This window comes from Ranitomeya variabilis, chromosome 4 (genome assembly GCF_051348905.1).
Source record: "Ranitomeya variabilis isolate aRanVar5 chromosome 4, aRanVar5.hap1, whole genome shotgun sequence".
Classification (NCBI taxonomy): domain Eukaryota; kingdom Metazoa; phylum Chordata; class Amphibia; order Anura; family Dendrobatidae; genus Ranitomeya; species Ranitomeya variabilis.
Window position 1 is genome coordinate 691,309,057 of NC_135235.1, and position 19,877 is coordinate 691,328,933.

General features: G+C 48.0%; 1 protein-coding gene across 2 annotated transcripts in view; it reads left to right on the top strand.

The window, feature by feature from the left end:
• The window catches only part of LOC143767640 (uncharacterized), a 430,474-nt gene that overhangs the window by 242,320 nt on the left and 168,277 nt on the right, over positions 1 to 19,877 (top strand). The window lies entirely within an intron of this gene.

Consider the following 19,877-nt stretch of genomic DNA (forward strand, 5'->3'; position numbering starts at 1 on the left):
CGTGTGTGTACGAAGCGGAGCCGCGTGTGTGTACGAGGTGAACCGAGCGGAGCCGCGTGTGTGTGTGCGAGGTGTACCGAGCGGAGCCGCTTGTGTGTGTGTACGAGGTGTACCGAGCGGAGCCGCGTGTGTGTACGAAGCGGAGCCGCGTGTGTGTACGAGGTGAACCGAGCGGAGCCACGTGTGTGCGAGGTGTACCGAGCGGAGCCGCGTGTGTGTGTACGAGGTGTACCGAGCGGAGCCGCGCGTGTGTGTGTACGAGGTGTACCGAGCGGAGCCGCTTGTGTGTGTGTACGAGGTGTACCGAGCGGAGCCGCGTGTGTGTACGAAGCGGAGCCGCGTGTCTGTACGAGGTGAACCGAGCGGAGCCGCGTGTGTGTGTGCGAGGTGTACCGAGCGGAGCCGCTTGTGTGTGTGTACGAGGTGTACCGAGCGGAGCCGCGCGTTTGTGTATGAGGTGTACCGAGCGGAGCCGCGTGTGTGTGTACGAGGTGTACCGAGCGGAGCCGCGTGTGTGTACGAGGTGAACCGAGCGGAGCCACGTGTGTGCGAGGTGTACCGAGCGGAGCCGCGTGTGTGTGTGTGTACGAGGTGTACCGAGCGGAGCCGCATGTGTGTACGAGGTGTACCGAGCGGAGCCGTGTGTGTGTACGAAGCGGAGCCGCGTGTGTGTACGAGGTGAACCGAGCGGAGCCGCGTGTGTGTGTGTGCGAGGTGTACCGAGCGGAGCCGCTTGTGTGTGTGTACGAGGTGTACCGAGCGGAGCCGCTTGTGTGTGTGTACGAGGTGTACCGAGCGGAGCCGCGTGTGTGTGTGTACGAGGTGTACCGAGCGGAGCCGCGTGTGTGTACGAGGTGAACCGAGCGGAGCCGCGTGTGTGTGTGCGCGAGGTGTACCGAGCGGAGCCGCTTGTGTGTGTGTGTGTGTGTGTGTGTGTGTGTGTGTGTGTGTGTGTGTGTGTGTGTGTGTGTGTGTGTGTGTGTGTGTGTGTGTGTGTGTGTGTGTGTACGTCTGTTCGAGAATATAGCACATGATCTGATACAGTGTCAGACAGACTGTCACAGGCCAGGGGCTTTGGCTTAGCCCTTTTTATGCGTGGGGTATTAATAGCAGTCACAATAATAGCGTCGTGATCGTGTAGTCACCCTCTCCCAGGGAACTGCAGCTTCAGCCTTCTCCTCCTCAAATCAATGCACTGACTGGAGACAGAATATAAGCAGACCAGTGTGTGAGTGGACTGGAGCTGCTAATTATTGAATAATTAGCAGCTCCAGTCCACTCACACAGCACACTGGTCTGCTGCTTACATTGCCGCCGGCAGTGGCACCCAGGCTGTGTTCGGCTGTTACGTGTTACGTACCTCAAACTAGAAGTGACTCAGTGAGTCCCCTCTCTCTCCCTCTCTGAACAGTGACGCTGGGAGACTCAGAACATGGGGAAGGGGCGTGGCCTAACAAAAGGGGGTGTGACGAGATCTCCTGCTGTCTCCCGGGATCACAGCGTCCTGCGCTGGACAGCGGGGCAAAGAGTCAAATCCGGGACAATCCCGCACAATGAGGGACGGTTGGGAGCTATGCATGTATACTAATGCCAGAAGCCTCGCCAACAAAATGGACGAATTAGAATTAATGGTGTTGGAGCATAATTATGACATGGTGGGGATATCTGCAACGTGGCTGGATGAGAGCCATGACTGGGCTGTTAACTTGCAGGGTTGTTGTCTGTTCAGAAATGACTGAACGGATAAGCGAGGGGGAGGGGTGTGTCTATATGTAAAATCATCCTTAAAACCCATCCTGCGTGATAATATAGGTGAATCTAATGAAAATGTAGGGTCCCTGTGGGTGGAGATAAGGGGAGGGGGAAAAAATAATAAATTACTGATAGGGGTTTGTTATAAGTCTCCAAAAATAATGGAAGCTATGGAGAATATCCTCGTAAAGCAAATAGATGAAGCTGCGTCTCAAGGAGAAGTCATTATTATGGGGGACTTCAACTACCCTGAAATAGAATGGGGAACAGAAACCTGCAGTTCCAGCAAAGGTAATAATTTTTTTCTCTTCGCCACGACAGCACACACTTGAGAGAGGGGATCCGCCCCTAGGAACAGGAAACCCTATGGAGAGATAAAAGGGGCGGTCCACCTCGCTCCCACAGTTTGTTTCCGGTTCCTAAGGGAACTCATGGAGAAGAGGATACCTGGCCTGGATGCCGCTTGCGCGGTTTACCTTGTGGGACGGCAGGGGCTCCAGTGCTGGAAGCAGCGTCGGGGGTCCTGGTTCAGCTCCCCCCTCTGCTGGCAGACACCGTGAGGCCAGGATCGGGGAGTCGCCTGGCTCACAGAGGAAGAGGACGCTTCAGCGGGCCTGCGGAGTGCGAAAACGCACCTAGGTAAGCGCGATGCCGCTCTCGGCGGGCGTACGTGGAGCCCAGTGTTTGTTCCCCCGGAAGTGAAACAAAAGCTTCCGGGGTGAGGGTGAGAGATGGCACCGGCAAGCAGACAGTGCGCAGGTACACGCAAGATGGCCGCAACCCGGAAGTGATGAAGACTTCCAGGTACAACAGGAAGAAGATGGCGGCCTCCAGTGTAAAAGGACGCCGGCGCTAATACCCCGGCATCCAAGTGCAGCACCCCAGAGTCCTGGTTGCTGCAGTAATATTATTCCTCCACCGGGGGGGTGATATTACGTCTGGAGGCAATAAAGGAGATCTCCTGTCCAGGTATCACAAACACACCACACACTTCACACTCCAGTGCACCAGGGGGAGCAAAGGTTCTATCTATTAGGCCACTCCTCACAGATAGGTAAAACTGGTGGGTTTGTTAGAAAGTTGGGGAGTTCCTGGCTGGAGACCGAGAGAGAAAGGTGTTATGATCTGGTGGTTTAGGAGCAACATGGGGCGAGCTCTGGAGGAGGTGTGACCTGTACTGACCGCAGTTCCTGAGCTTAACACAACACTAGAAGTAGCCGTGGGATGTTCCTGTCACTCCCTAGACACCTCGTCACAGCCGGAGGACTAACTACCCCTAAAGATAGAAACAGGAAAGCTATCTTGCCTCAGAGAAAATCCCCAAAGGATAGCCAGCCCCCCACAAATATTGACTGTGAGTGGAGAGGGAAATGACATACACAGAATGAAACCAGGATGAAGCAAAGGAGGCCACGCTAGCTAGATAGATAGAATAGGACAGAATACTGTGCGGTCAGTATTAAAAAACTATAAAAATCCACCACAGAGTTTACAAAAATCTCCACACCTGACTAAAGGTGTGGAGGGTAAATCTGCTTCCCAGAGCTTCCAGCTTAACTGAATAAATCCATACTGACAAGCTGGACTAGAAAAAACATAGAATGTGCTGAACGATAAAGTCCACAAAATGTGGACTGCAAAAGAACAAAGCAAGGACTTATCTTTGCTGAACTGCTCAGAATATCAGGGAAATCCAAGCAGAGATGTGAATCCAACCAGGAACCATTGACAAGTGGCACTGGCTGAAGGATAGAGCCAGGCTAAATAGCCGAGCCAGAATAGACAATCAGTGGAAGCAGCTGCTGACTGCTAAATCCAAGGAGCAGCCGTTCCACTTAAAACCACCGGAGGGAGCCCAAGAGCAGAATTCACAAAAGTGCCACTTACAACCACCGGAGGGAGCCCAAGAGCGGAATTCACAACAGTACCCCCCCCTTGAGGAGGGGTCACCGAACCCTCACCAGAGCCCCCAGGCCGATCAGGACGAGCCAAGTGAAAAGCACGAACCAAATCGGCGGCATGAACATCGGAGGCAACAACCCAAGAATTATCCTCCTGGCCATAACCCTTCCACTTGACAAGATACTGAAGCCTCCGCCTCGAAAAACGAGAATCCAAAATTTTCTCAACCACATATTCCAACTCCCCCTCAACCAACACCGGGGCAGGAGGATCAACAGAGGGAACAACGGGCACCACATATCTCCGCAACAAAGATCTATGGAAAACATTATTGATGGCAAAAGAGGCCGGAAGGGCCAAACGAAAAGATACCGGATTGATAATCTCAGAAATCTTATAAGGACCAATAAAACGAGGCTTGAACTTAGGGGAAGAAACCTTCATAGGAACATGACGAGAAGATAACCAGACTAAATCCCCCACCCGAAGCCGGGGACCAACACACCGACGGCGGTTAGCAAAACTTTGAGCCTTTTCCTGAGACAACGTCAAATTGTCTACCACATGAGTCCAAATCTGCTGTAACCTGTCCACCACAGAATCCACACCAGGACAATCAGAAGGCTCAACCTGCCCCGAAGAAAAACGAGGATGAAAACTAAAATTACAAAAGAAGGGAGAAACCAAGGTAGCAGAACTAGCCCGATTATTAAGGGCAAACTCGGCCAATGGCAAGAAAGCCACCCAATCATCCTGATCAGCAGACACAAAGCATCTCAAATAGGTTTCCAAGGTCTGATTAGTTCGCTCAGTTTGGCCATTTGTCTGAGGATGGAACGTCGAAGAAAAAGACAAATCAATGCCCATCCTAGCACAAAAGGCCTGCCAAAACCTAGAAACAAACTGGGAACCTCTGTCAGACACAATATTCTCCGGAATGCCATGCAAACGAACCACATGCTGAAAAAACAATGGAACCAAATCAGAGGAGGAAGGCAATTTAGGCAAAGGTACCAAATGGACCATTTTAGAGAACCGGTCACAAACCACCCAGATAACAGACATCTTCTGGAAAACAGGAAGATCCGAAATAAAATCCATGGAAATATGTGTCCAGGGCCTCTCAGGGACCGGCAAGGGCAAAAGCAACCCACTAGCATGGGAACAGCAAGGCTTGGCCCGGGCACAAGTCCCACAGGACTGCACAAAAGAACGCACATCCCGCGACAAGGAAGGCCACCAAAAGGACCTAGCAACCAAATCTCTGGTATCAAAAATTCCAGGATGACCAGCCAACACCGAACAATGAACCTCAGAAATTACCTTACTTGTCCATCTATCAGGAACAAACAGCTTCCTCACTGGACAGCGGTCAGGTTTATCAGCCTGAAATTCCTGAAGCACCCGCCGTAAATCAGGGGAGATGGCCGAAAGAATCATCCCTTCCTTAAGAATGCCAACCGGCTCAAGGACTCCAGGAGAATCAGGCAAAAAACTCCTAGAGAGGGCATCAGCCTTAACATTCTTAGATCCCGGAAGATACGAGACCACAAAATCAAAACGGGAGAAAAACAGGGACAATCGAGCCTGTCTAGGGTTCAGCCGCTTGGCCGACTCGAGGTAAATCAGATTCTTATGATTGGTCAAGACCACAACGTGGTGCTTGGCTCCCTCAAGCCAATGTCGCCACTCCTTAAATGCCCACTTCATAGCCAACAACTCCCGATTGCCAACGTCATAATTGCGCTCCGCAGGCGAAAGCTTTCTGGAAAAAAAGGCACACGGTTTCATCAAAGAACCATCAGAATTCCTCTGAGACAAAACGGCCCCTGCCCCAATCTCAGAAGCGTCAACCTCAACCTGAAAAAGGAAGAGAAACATCCGGCTGACGCAACACAGGGGCAGAAGTAAATCGGCGTTTAAGCTCCTGAAAGGCCTCAACAGCCGCAGAGGACCAATTCGTCACATCAGCACCTTTCTTCGTCAAATCGGTCAGGGGCTTAACCACACTGGAAAAGTTGGCAATGAAACGACGATAAAAATTAGCAAAGCCCAAAAATTTCTGAAGACTCTTCACAGATGTGGGTTGAATCCAGTCATGAATGGCTTGGACCTTAACAGGATCCATTTCTATAGACGAGGGAGAAAAAATAAAACCCAAAAAAGAGACCTTCTGAACTCCAAATAGGAACTTAGACCCCTTCACAAATAAAGCATTATCACGAAGGATCTGGAATACCATCCTGACCTGCTTCACATGAGACTCCCAGTCATCGGAAAAAATCAAAATATCATCCAAATACACAATCATGAATTTATCAAGATAATTGCGGAAAATATCATGCATGAAGGACTGAAATACAGAAGGAGCATTAGAAAGCCCGAAAGGCATCACAAGGTATTCAAAATGGCCTTCGGGCGTATTAAATGCAGTTTTCCATTCGTCACCCTGTTTAATACGAACAAGATTATATGCCCCACAAAGGTCAATCTTAGTAAACCAACTAGCCCCCTTAATCCGAGCAAACAAATCAGAAAGCAAAGGTAAAGGGTATTGGAATTTGACCGTGATCTTATTAAGAAGGCGATAATCAATACAGGGTCTCAAGGAGCCATCCTTCTTGGCAACAAAAAAGAATCCCGCTCCCAATGGTGACGAAGACGGCCGAATATGCCCCTTCTCCAAAGACTCCTTAACATAACCGCATGGCGGCATGCTCTGGCACAGACAGATTGAAAAGTCGACCCTTAGGGAACTTACAGCCAGGAATCAAGTTAATAGCACAATCACAGTCCCTATGTGGAGGAAGGGAACTGGACTTGGGCTCATCAAATACATCCTGGAAATCCGACAAAAACTCAGGGACTTCAGAAGAGGGGGAAGAGGAAATTGACATCAAAGGAATGTCACTATGTACCCCTTGACAACCCCAACTAGTCACAGACAGATTTCCAATCCAGCACAGGATTATGTACCTGTAACCATGGAAAACCCAATACAACAACATCATGCAAATTATGCAACACCAGAAAACGGCAATCTTCCTGATGTGCTGGAGACATGCACATGGTCAGCTGAGTCCAATACTGAGGTTTATCCTTGGCCAACGGTGCAGCATCAATGCCCCTCAAAGGAATAGGGCTCTGCAAAGGCTGCAAGGAAAAACCACAGCGCCTGGCGAATTCCAAGTCCATTAAGTTCAGGGCAGCGCCTGAATCCACAAATGCCATGACAGAAAAGGATGATAATGAGCAAATCAGGGTCACAGATAAGAGAAATTTAGGCTGTAAAGTACTGATGGTAACAGACCTAGTGACCCTCTTAGTACGCTTAGGGCAAACAGAAATAACATGAGCAGAATCACCACAGTAAAAACACAGCCTATTCTGACGTCTGAATCCCTGCCGTTCTGCTCTAGTCAAAATCCTATCACATTGCATAGTCTCAGGACTCTGCTCAGAGGATACTGCCATATGGTGCACAACTTTGCGCTCACGCAGGCGCCGATCAATCTGAATGGCTAGAGACATAGATTCGCTTAAACCAGCAGGCGTGGGGAACCCCACCATAACATCTTTAAGGGCATCAGAAAGACCCTTTCTGAAAATTGCTGCCAGAGCATCCTCATTCCATTTAGTGATCACAGACCATTTTCTAAATTTCTGGCAGTATAATTCTGCCGCTTCCTGACCCTGACACAGGGCCAACAAGGTTTTTTCTGCATGATCCACAGAATTAGGTTCGTCATACAATAATCCGAGCGCTTGAAAAAATGCGTCTACATTAAGCAATGCCGGATCCCCTGATTCAAGGGAGAATGCCCAGTCCTGAGGGTCACCACGCAGCAGAGAGATGACAATTTTAACCTGCTGAATGGGATCACCAGAGGAACGGGGTTTCAAAGCAAAAAACAATTTGCAGTTATTTTTAAAGTTCAAAAACTTAGATCTATCCCCAAAAAAACAAATCAGGAGTAGGAATTCTAGGCTCTAATGCCGGAGTCTGGACAACATAATCTTGGATACTCTGAACTCTTGCAGCAAGTTGATCCACATGAGAAAACAAACCCTGAACATCCATGCCAGCGCCAAAATCCTGAACCACCCAGAGATTAAGAGGAAAAAAAAGACAAAACAGACTGCAAAAAAAAAAAAATGGCTCAGAACTTTTTTTTCCTTCTTTTGAGATGCATTTAATTCATTTTTGGCCACTTGTACTGTTATGATCTGGTGGTTTAGGAGCAACATAGGGCGAGCTCTGGAGGAGGTGGTACCTGTACTGACCGCAGTTCCTGAGCTTAACACAACACTAGAAGTAGCCGTGGGATGTTCCTGTCACTCCCTAGACACCTCGTCACAGCCGGAGGACTAACTACCCCTAAAGATAGAAACAGGAAAGCTATCTTGCCTCAGAGAAAATCCCCAAAGGATAGCCAGCCCCCCACAAATATTGACTGTGAGTGGAGAGGGAAATGACATACACAGAATGAAACCAGGATGAAGCAAAGGAGGCCACGCTAGCTAGATAGATAGAATAGGACAGAATACTGTGCGGTCAGTATTAAAAAACTATAAAAATCCACCACAGAGTTTACAAAAATCTCCACACCTGACTAAAGGTGTGGAGGGTAAATCTGCTTCCCAGAGCTTCCAGCTTAACTGAATAAATCCATACTGACAAGCTGGACTAGAAAAAACATAGAATGTGCTGAACGATAAAGTCCACAAAATGTGGACTGCAAAAGAACAAAGCAAGGACTTATCTTTGCTGAACTGCTCAGAATATCAGGGAAATCCAAGAAGAGATGTGAATCCAACCAGGAACCATTGACAAGTGGCACTGGCTGAAGGATAGAGCCAGGCTAAATAGCCGAGCCAGAATAGACGATCAGTGGAAGCAGCTGCTGACTGCTAAATCCAAGGAGCAGCCGTTCCACTTAAAACCACCGGAGGGAGCCCAAGAGCAGAATTCACAAAAGTGCCACTTACAACCACCGGAGGGAGCCCAAGAGCGGAATTCACAACAGTACCCCCCCCTTGAGGAGGGGTCACCGAACCCTCACCCGAGCCCCCAGGCCGATCAGGACGAGCCAAGTGAAAAGCACGAACCAAATCGGCGGCATGAACATCGGAGGCAACAACCCAAGAATTATCCTCCTGGCCATAACCCTTCCACTTGACAAGATACTGAAGCCTCCGCCTCGAAAAACGAGAATCCAAAATTTTCTCAACCACATATTCCAACTCCCCCTCAACCAACACCGGGGCAGGAGGATCAACAGAGGGAACAACGGGCACCACATATCTCCGCAACAAAGATCTATGGAAAACATTATTGATGGCAAAAGAGGCCGGAAGGGCCAAACGAAAAGATACCGGATTGATAATCTCAGAAATCTTATAAGGACCAATAAAACGAGGCTTGAACTTAGGGGAAGAAACCTTCATAGGAACATGACGAGAAGATAACCAGACTAAATCCCCCACCCGAAGCCGGGGACCAACACACCGACGGCGGTTAGCAAAACTTTGAGCCTTTTCCTGAGACAACGTCAAATTGTCTACCACATGAGTCCAAATCTGCTGTAACCTGTCCACCACAGAATCCACACCAGGACAATCAGAAGGCTCAACCTGCCCCGAAGAAAAACGAGGATGAAAACTAAAATTACAAAAGAAGGGAGAAACCAAGGTAGCAGAACTAGCCCGATTATTAAGGGCAAACTCGGCCAATGGCAAGAAAGCCACCCAATCATCCTGATCAGCAGACACAAAGCATCTCAAATAGGTTTCCAAGGTCTGATTAGTTCGCTCAGTTTGGCCATTTGTCTGAGGATGGAACGCCGAAGAAAAAGACAAATCAATGCCCATCCTAGCACAAAAGGCCCGCCAAAACCTAGAAACAAACTGGGAACCTCTGTCAGACACAATATTCTCCGGAATGCCATGCAAACGAACCACATGCTGAAAAAACAATGGAACCAAATCAGAGGAGGAAGGCAATTTAGGCAAAGGTACCAAATGGACCATTTTAGAGAACCGGTCACAAACCACCCAGATAACAGACATCTTCTGGAAAACAGGAAGATCCGAAATAAAATCCATGGAAATATGTGTCCAGGGCCTCTCAGGGACCGGCAAGGGCAAAAGCAACCCACTAGCATGGGAACAGCAAGGCTTGGCCCGGGCACAAGTCCCACAGGACTGCACAAAAGAACGCACATCCCGCGACAAGGAAGGCCACCAAAAGGACCTAGCAACCAAATCTCTGGTATCAAAAATTCCAGGATGACCAGCCAACACCGAACAATGAACCTCAGAAATTACCTTACTTGTCCATCTATCAGGAACAAACAGCTTCCTCACTGGACAGCGGTCAGGTTTATCAGCCTGAAATTCCTGAAGCACCCGCCGTAAATCAGGGGAGATGGCCGAAAGAATCATCCCTTCCTTAAGAATGCCAACCGGCTCAAGGACTCCAGGAGAATCAGGCAAAAAACTCCTAGAGAGGGCATCAGCCTTAACATTCTTAGATCCCGGAAGATACGAGACCACAAAATCAAAACGGGAGAAAAACAGGGACAATCGAGCCTGTCTAGGGTTCAGCCGCTTGGCCGACTCGAGGTAAATCAGATTCTTATGATTGGTCAAGACCACAACGTGGTGCTTGGCTCCCTCAAGCCAATGTCGCCACTCCTCAAATGCCCACTTCATAGCCAACAACTCCCGATTGCCAACGTCATAATTGCGCTCCGCAGGCGAAAGCTTTCTGGAAAAAAAGGCACACGGTTTCATCAAAGAACCATCAGAATTCCTCTGAGACAAAACGGCCCCTGCCCCAATCTCAGAAGCGTCAACCTCAACCTGAAAAAGGAAGAGAAACATCCGGCTGACGCAACACAGGGGCAGAAGTAAATCGGCGTTTAAGCTCCTGAAAGGCCTCAACAGCCGCAGAGGACCAATTCGTCACATCAGCACCTTTCTTCGTCACATCGGTCAGGGGCTTAACCACACTGGAAAAGTTGGCAATGAAACGGCGATAAAAATTAGCAAAGCCCAAAAATTTCTGAAGACTCTTCACAGATGTGGGTTGAATCCAGTCATGAATGGCTTGGACCTTAACAGGATCCATTTCTATAGACGAGGGAGAAAAAATGAAACCCAAAAAAGAGACCTTCTGAACTCCAAATAGGAACTTAGACCCCTTCACAAATAAAGCATTATCACGAAGGATCTGGAATACCATCCTGACCTGCTTCACATGAGACTCCCAGTCATCGGAAAAAATCAAAATATCATCCAAATACACAATCATGAATTTATCAAGATAATTGCGGAAAATATCATGCATGAAGGACTGAAATACAGAAGGAGCATTAGAAAGCCCGAAAGGCATCACAAGGTATTCAAAATGGCCTTCGGGCGTATTAAATGCAGTTTTCCATTCGTCACCCTGTTTAATACGAACAAGATTATATGCCCCACAAAGGTCAATCTTAGTAAACCAACTAGCCCCCTTAATCCGAGCAAACAAATCAGAAAGCAAAGGTAAAGGGTATTGGAATTTGACCGTGATCTTATTAAGAAGGCGATAATCAATACAGGGTCTCAAGGAGCCATCCTTCTTGGCAACAAAAAAGAATCCCGCTCCCAATGGTGACGAAGACGGCCGAATATGCCCCTTCTCCAAAGACTCCTTAACATAACTTCGCATGGCGGCATGCTCTGGCACAGACAGATTGAAAAGTCGACCCTTAGGGAACTTACAGCCAGGAATCAAGTTAATAGCACAATCACAGTCCCTATGTGGAGGAAGGGAACTGGACTTGGGCTCATCAAATACATCCTGGAAATCCGACAAAAACTCAGGGACTTCAGAAGAGGGGGAAGAGGAAATTGACATCAAAGGAATGTCACTATGTACCCCTTGACAACCCCAACTAGTCACAGACAGATTTCCAATCCAGCACAGGATTATGTACCTGTAACCATGGAAAACCCAATACAACAACATCATGCAAATTATGCAACACCAGAAAACGGCAATCTTCCTGATGTGCTGGAGACATGCACATGGTCAGCTGAGTCCAATACTGAGGTTTATCCTTGGCCAACGGTGCAGCATCAATGCCCCTCAAAGGAATAGGGCTCTGCAAAGGCTGCAAGGAAAAACCACAGCGCCTGGCGAATTCCAAGTCCATTAAGTTCAGGGCAGCGCCTGAATCCACAAATGCCATGACAGAAAAGGATGATAATGAGCAAATCAGGGTCACAGATAAGAGAAATTTAGGCTGTAAAGTACTGATGGTAACAGACCTAGTGACCCTCTTAGTACGCTTAGGGCAAACAGAAATAACATGAGCAGAATCACCACAGTAAAAACACAGCCTATTCTGACGTCTGAATCCCTGCCGTTCTGCTCTAGTCAAAATCCTATCAAATTGCATAGTCTCAGGACTCTGCTCAGAGGATACTGCCATATGGTGCACAACTTTGCGCTCACGCAGGCGCCGATCAATCTGAATGGCTAGAGACATAGATTCGCTTAAACCAGCAGGCGTGGGGAACCCCACCATAACATCTTTAAGGGCATCAGAAAGACCCTTTCTGAAAATTGCTGCCAGAGCATCCTCATTCCATTTAGTGATCACAGACCATTTTCTAAATTTCTGGCAGTATAATTCTGCCGCTTCCTGACCCTGACACAGGGCCAACAAGGTTTTTTCTGCATGATCCACAGAATTAGGTTCGTCATACAATAATCCGAGCGCTTGAAAAAATGCGTCTACATTAAGCAATGCCGGATCCCCTGATTCAAGGGAGAATGCCCAGTCCTGAGGGTCACCACGCAGCAGAGAGATGACAATTTTAACCTGCTGAATGGGATCACCAGAGGAACGGGGTTTCAAAGCAAAAAACAATTTGCAGTTATTTTTAAAGTTCAAAAACTTAGATCTATCCCCAAAAAAACAAATCAGGAGTAGGAATTCTAGGCTCTAATGCCGGAGTCTGGACAACATAATCTTGGATACTCTGAACTCTTGCAGCAAGTTGATCCACATGAGAAAACAAACCCTGAACATCCATGCCAGCGCCAAAATCCTGAACCACCCAGAGATTAAGAGGAAAAAAAAGACAAAACAGACTGCAAAAAAAAAAAAATGGCTCAGAACTTTTTTTTCCTTCTTTTGAGATGCATTTAATTCATTTTTGGCCACTTGTACTGTTATGATCTGGTGGTTTAGGAGCAACATAGGGCGAGCTCTGGAGGAGGTGGTACCTGTACTGACCGCAGTTCCTGAGCTTAACACAACACTAGAAGTAGCCGTGGGATGTTCCTGTCACTCCCTAGACACCTCGTCACAGCCGGAGGACTAACTACCCCTAAAGATAGAAACAGGAAAGCTATCTTGCCTCAGAGAAAATCCCCAAAGGATAGCCAGCCCCCCACAAATATTGACTGTGAGTGGAGAGGGAAATGACATACACAGAATGAAACCAGGATGAAGCAAAGGAGGCCACGCTAGCTAGATAGATAGAATAGGACAGAATACTGTGCGGTCAGTATTAAAAAACTATAAAAATCCACCACAGAGTTTACAAAAATCTCCACACCTGACTAAAGGTGTGGAGGGTAAATCTGCTTCCCAGAGCTTCCAGCTTAACTGAATAAATCCATACTGACAAGCTGGACTAGAAAAAACATAGAATGTGCTGAACGATAAAGTCCACAAAATGTGGACTGCAAAAGAACAAAGCAAGGACTTATCTTTGCTGAACTGCTCAGAATATCAGGGAAATCCAAGAAGAGATGTGAATCCAACCAGGAACCATTGACAAGTGGCACTGGCTGAAGGATAGAGCCAGGCTAAATAGCCGAGCCAGAATAGACGATCAGTGGAAGCAGCTGCTGACTGCTAAATCCAAGGAGCAGCCGTTCCACTTAAAACCACCGGAGGGAGCCCAAGAGCAGAATTCACAAAAGTGCCACTTACAACCACCGGAGGGAGCCCAAGAGCGGAATTCACAACAGAAAGGTCTCTGGACCGAGCTGGCTGGAGCGAGTTCTAGTCAGATCCAGACTACGGTCTGAGGAGGACGAGGGTCCACGAAGCTGCGCCTGCCCCACGTGGGGCAGCATCCAAAGAGAGAGACATTGAAAGGAAGCGTGTTGTAGTGAGTGAGAAACGAAGGCATAGCAACAAGTGGATACCAGAGAGGATAGTAGACGAGAGGAGCTGCATCCTTCTGGTGCGCGTTCCGGTAGCCAGAATACCGAGGGAGTAAATTGCTCTACGCCACTGCTTCAGAGACTGGCACGACAGTCAATTTCAAGATGGCTGCCCGACCTAAAATACCTAAGAAGACACGGTGGCAACTTGTGAGGGGTCGGGGCGTCTCTAGGGTCCCTATAAACAAGCCTCAGGCCATCAGTCATACGGGTTTTGTTCTATCCGACCACGGGGAACAGAGAGAGAAGAGTAATAACAGAGAGGACTTAATTAGAGCTTAAGCAAGTGAGGACCCACTGTGTTACTGTGCGCATAGGAAGGCTATTGCATTCCACCTGGATAAGGAGACTCTGGATTTGCCTTCAGACCGGCCGGACTCTGCCTACCCCGTGATCCGGTGCCCAGGACTGTGGACACGGAAGCCTTCAGTAAAAGGTACATAGACTGCAACCTTGTGTCCTCATTATTCACCGCGCCTTACACCATCACCATCTACACTTCTGGGAAGCCCTGGGGATACACTTCACCTGTGGGAAGGTATACCATCTAGCTGCCATAACATCACCCCGTTGGACCCCCAAGCAGCGTCAATCACCCTGACCGAATACCACAGGTGGCGTCACGAACATCATACAAACTTTCCTTTTTATTGGACGTCCCTCAAAGGGCCACGGACCGGGTTGGGCCACCGTGACATCCCCTGAACCGAAGGGCCCGGTACCGAGTACCCCATTGCCCTTTACGTGGGGGCGATCCACAAGCATGGCATCACCTCAGGACTCAGCAGTGCCTTGTCCTCATTATTCACCGCGCCTTACACCATCACCATCTACACTTCTGGGAAGCCCTGGGGATACACTTCACCTGTGGGAAGGTATACCATCTAGCTGCCATAACATCACCCCAGCGGACCCCCAAGCAGCGTCAATCACCCTGACCGAATACCACAGGTGGCGTCACGAACATCATACAAACTTTCCTTTTTATTGGACGTCCCTCAAAGGGCCACGGACCGGGTTGGGCCACCGTGACATCCCCTGAACCGAAGGGCCCGGTACCGAGTACCCCATTGCCCTTTACGTGGGGGCGATCCACAAGCATGGCATCACCTCAGGACTCAGCAGTGCCTTCGTTAGAAGACACAGCCAATGCACCTCGCAGCAGTACAAGCAGCGGACGATCCAAACAGAGCAGATCCTCCACAAAAAGCACAAAGGAGAAAAGATCTGACCGATCCTACTCTCAGCCTGTGCCTCCATCTCCTCTCCAGCTGGTACCTTGATCGACAGCTTCACTGGGTTGAGTGTGTATCCCAGCCAATTAAGCAGTTTGTTGCTCCCTCTTTTTTCTACACACCCTAGGCAAAAAGAACTGAAAAATCAAAGCACAAACAATGTGCTTTATGTACCCAGCCCCTCCCGGATAGTCATACAAAGAGAATGTGTTACATTTGTATTGAAACCACCTTACGTGAGGAATCCTCAGTAAGATCAGATGACATCAGACAGATGATCAGTGACGAATTACGGGCCTTACGTAGTTCAGAGAGTATTCCTGAAGGTAAAAGCAGGAAGTATAATTCACCAAAATCAGACTGTTCTACTGATAACGAAGATAAAGATATGGATATTTCCCAGGAATGCATTTCCTCGGAAGGTGAACAAGATACATGCTTTCCAACAGAGAGCATTGATAATCTTGTTAGATCTGTCTGTGATACCATGGGTATTAAAGACCCCAAAACACCACAGGATATAATGTTCGCAGGATTGTCAGAAAGGAAAAGACCTACCTTTCCAGTAATAACAGCAATCAAAAATTTAGTTAAAAAAGAATGGGAGAGCCAAGGGCAAAAAGGGTTGCCTTCATCATCGAAGAGGCGTTATCCCTTTCAGGATGAGGACATGTCTACTTGGGCTAAAGCCTCAAAAGTAGACATAGCAGTAGCGTTCACGTCCAGAAAATCCTTACTTCCAGTAGAGGATTCTGGTTCCCTACAAGACCCACTGTTTCGCAAAGTCGACTCTCTGTAAACGGGCATGGGAATCATGAACAGGGGTATTTGAACCGGCTATATCAGCTACTTGTACGGCAAGGTCCATGTTAGTCTGGCTTAATGACCTAGAAGAAGGTCTTAAAGGCGGCCTCTCCAAAGATAAGTTAATATCTTCTTTACCCATTTCTGGCGGACTCATCTGCTGACTCAGGGACAGGGAGGTCAGGTACCCATCAGTTTAATGAGACCACCTTGACGATGGTTGATGGGCTCACACTATTTGATTAAATCAAATTCTGTGCAAAGCGTCTCTTAAATAATTTTCTAATGTTCAAAAGCCATTTTGTTATTCAAATTTCATGTATTTCATATTAGACATGCTTTGGCACGATAGAGTGCAACCTTTTTTTGTATAAGCATAATTACAGACGTGGATTCTTTACTGTAAGAGCAGTGAGACTATGGAACCCTCTGCCGTATGATGTAATGAGTGATTCATTACTTAAATTTAAGAGGGGACTGGATACCTTTCTTGAAAAGTATAATGTTACAGGGTATATATACTAGATTCCATGATATGGCGTTGATCCAGGGAACTAGTCTGATTGCTGTATGTGGAGTCGGGAAGGAATTTTTTTCCCCATGGTGGAGCTTACTCTTACCACATGGTTTTTTTTTGCCTTCCTCTGGATCAACATGTTAGGGCATGTTAGGTTAGGCTATGGGTTGAACTAGATGGACTTAAAGTCTTCCTTCAACCTTAATAACTATGTTACTATGATCTCTGTGTCCTGTGTAAGAACTATGGAGATAGCGCTATTCTTCTGTATAATGGGGCCTGGCGCTGGGGGTCTAATATTCCTGTACAGGGGTCTCTGGAGAGATAGTCTCACCCCAGCCTTCTGGATTGGGGGAAGGGAAAAGGGATTGGGGACATTTTACTGTAATAAAAGTGTTTTGTTTTCCCCCATTTTGTCTGTAGGAGGTAAAGAGCCGCGGCTGAAGATGCTTTATCTCCAGAAGGCTACAGAGGAGGGAGGATTGGCAACTCCGAAGGTCCTCATCTATTCTGGGATTGGGAGTTAGGAAAAGGGGCAGGAGGACATTTTTGGATTTGATTTGGGGGGTCGGGGGGAAAGAGATGCAATATTTGTCCATATAGTGTAAATATATGAACACAGTTAGGTTGTGATTTCAGCTCTGCAGACCACTAATTTAGATTTATAATGAAACAACTGAGATACAGTTGAAGTGGCGACTTTCAGGTTTAATTAAAGAGGTTGAAAAAAAAATATCCTGTGAAACGTTTAGGAATTTTTCTACAAACTCTCATTTCAGGGGCTCACAAGTAATTGGTCAAATTATCTTTACCATAAATAAAATGTTCATGTTTAATACTTTGTAGCGAATCAGATGTGGCCTGGCATCTGAAAAATGGCTGTGTGAGTACTGAGCTCCCTGTAAATATATGATTTTAATTACATCCAAACACAGTTGGTTTCGAACTTCCTATAAATGCAGGCTTTACCATGTTATTAGCCATAGGTAAGTGTTCACACTAGGCAGTCAGGTCAGGGACCCATCCGATCTGAGATTACCTTGACGTTTGGTGGATGGGCTCACATTTTTTGGCCAAATCTTGTGCTAAGCATCTCATGTGTTTTTTTTCATAGATTTCAAAAGCCATTAAAGGGGTTGTCCACTACTTTCAATTAACCCCCCAATGTATCCCCCCGGGGCCCCTGATGAATTGTGCAAATACCTTTTGTTGCCGTTTTTGCCTGTGAGCGGCGCTGTAGCGGCGGCTGAGTCCGGGTCACGTGACCCCCAGGCTGCAGCCGCCGCTTATTTCCGCCGACGTCACGTCAATTTCCAGACTCTGGAAATTGACGTGACGTCAGCAGCAGGTGTGTCCCAGCCGCACAGTCAGCAGTCACTCATCAAGAGTGACTGGGCTGTGGGCGGGGCTGGTGGCTGCCTGCGGGGCTGTGCTGGGGGCGGGCGGGGCTAGGCAGTGATGATGAAGGTGCGGGCGCTGAGGTCTGTATGTACGTGCCGGCGCCGGTGCTCTGCGTGCCAGCGCCGGTATGTAGGAACGGCGCCGGGGCTCTGCGCCGGCATGTGGGGGGCCGGCGCCGGTGCTCTGCGTGCCAGCGCCGGTATGTAGGTACGGCGCCGGGGCTCTGCGCCGGCATGTGGGGGTGGGGGCCGGCGCCGGGGCTCTGCTGCCGGTATGTGCTGGGTCTGCTGTGGGGGGTGGGGTGGTCTTTGGTGTGTGTGTGTGTCTCTGTGTGCAGGCATTGTCCGATGGGACTACAAGTCCCATCGTGCTCTGCCTGCTACAGTGACAGTCAGTGACACATTAGCCAATGATGGGACAGTAGTAGTCCCATCATCCGGCTAATGTGTTGAATGTAAAAAAAAAACAAAACAAAAAAAAAAACACACATATACAGTACATACACACATACAGAACATGCGCCATGCGACGACATGCATCATGCAACAACATGCAGCATGCGACGACATGCTGCATGCACCATGGGACGGCATGCGCCATGCGGCGACATGCGCCATGCGATGACATGATGCATGCGACGGCGTACAGCATGCGCCATGCGACAGCATGCGACGACATGATGCATGCGACGGCATACAGCATGCGCCATGCGACGGCATGCGACGACATGATGCATGCGACGGCATACAGCATGCGCCATGCGACGACATGCGACGACATGATGCATGCGACGGCATACAGCATGCGCCATGCGACGGCATGCGACGACATGCGCCATGTGACAACATGCGACGCCATGCGCCATGCGACGGCATGCGACGACATGCGCCATGCGACGACATGCGCATACAGTACATACAGACATACAGTACATACATACAGACATACAGTACATATAACATAGATTAAATACTCACCATCACTTGTCACTTTGATCCCCGAAGCCAGTGTCATAAAAAATATTAAAATAATAAACAAACACTATACTCCCTGATCCGCAGAAATCCAATTAATCCCGTGGAGAACAGGAGCATCTGCTGATGCAACTACTCTCCAGGGGCTCCAGGAAGACAATGAAGGGAGGAAGGTATCCTTCCACAATGTATTCCCCACAATGTATTCCTATGCCCCTGTGAGAAAATAGTCCCTAGTCTCACTTTATGGCATTGCTGTATGAGAAAGTTCCCACGCAGCTTTTTGCCATAAAGTGAGACCAGTGAACTATAGTAACCTCAGTGATGCACTGCAGGAGCCATTGTCTCCTGTCAGTGTGTCACTGAGGGTCCTATAGAGCAGTGACATCACCCGATGTCTCTGTTCTATAGGGGAGATCGTCGTGGGACACTCGTTATTAATTGGACTACGGCGGACAGGGAGTATACGGTTTATTATTTTACGTTTTTTGCAGGGGCTGAAGTATGGTAAGTATGGTGAAATGAAGAATATTAAAATACTTTTTCCTAATGTGTGTGTGTTTTATTAACCCTTTATTAGTATTGGATTAATAATGGATAGGCGTCTTATTGACGCCTCTCTCTTATTAACCCGGCTTAATGTCACCTTACAATAGCAAGGTGACATTAACCCCTTATTACCCCATATCCCACCGCTACATGGGAGTGGGAAGAGAGGGGCTTAGGCTGGTTTCACACTTGCGTTTTTATCTGCATGCATTTTTTTAAAAACCGCATGTGTGAAAAAACGCATGTAAACGTGGTAAAACGCTGCGTTTTTTAGACGCATGCGTTTTTGCATGTAGAAAAAAAACGCGGCGTTTTGCCGCGTTTACATGCAATTTTTCATGCGTTTGCGTTTTTAAAACGCATGCTGAGAAGTGTGTGACAGCTGCCAATCATCAAAATCCACAAGAAAACCCACTATAAATAGAAATAGCTAGGGGTAGGGTTAGGGCCTAACCCTAACCCTAAACGTGAAGAAATACGTGGCACTGAAATACGTGGCACTGAAATACGTG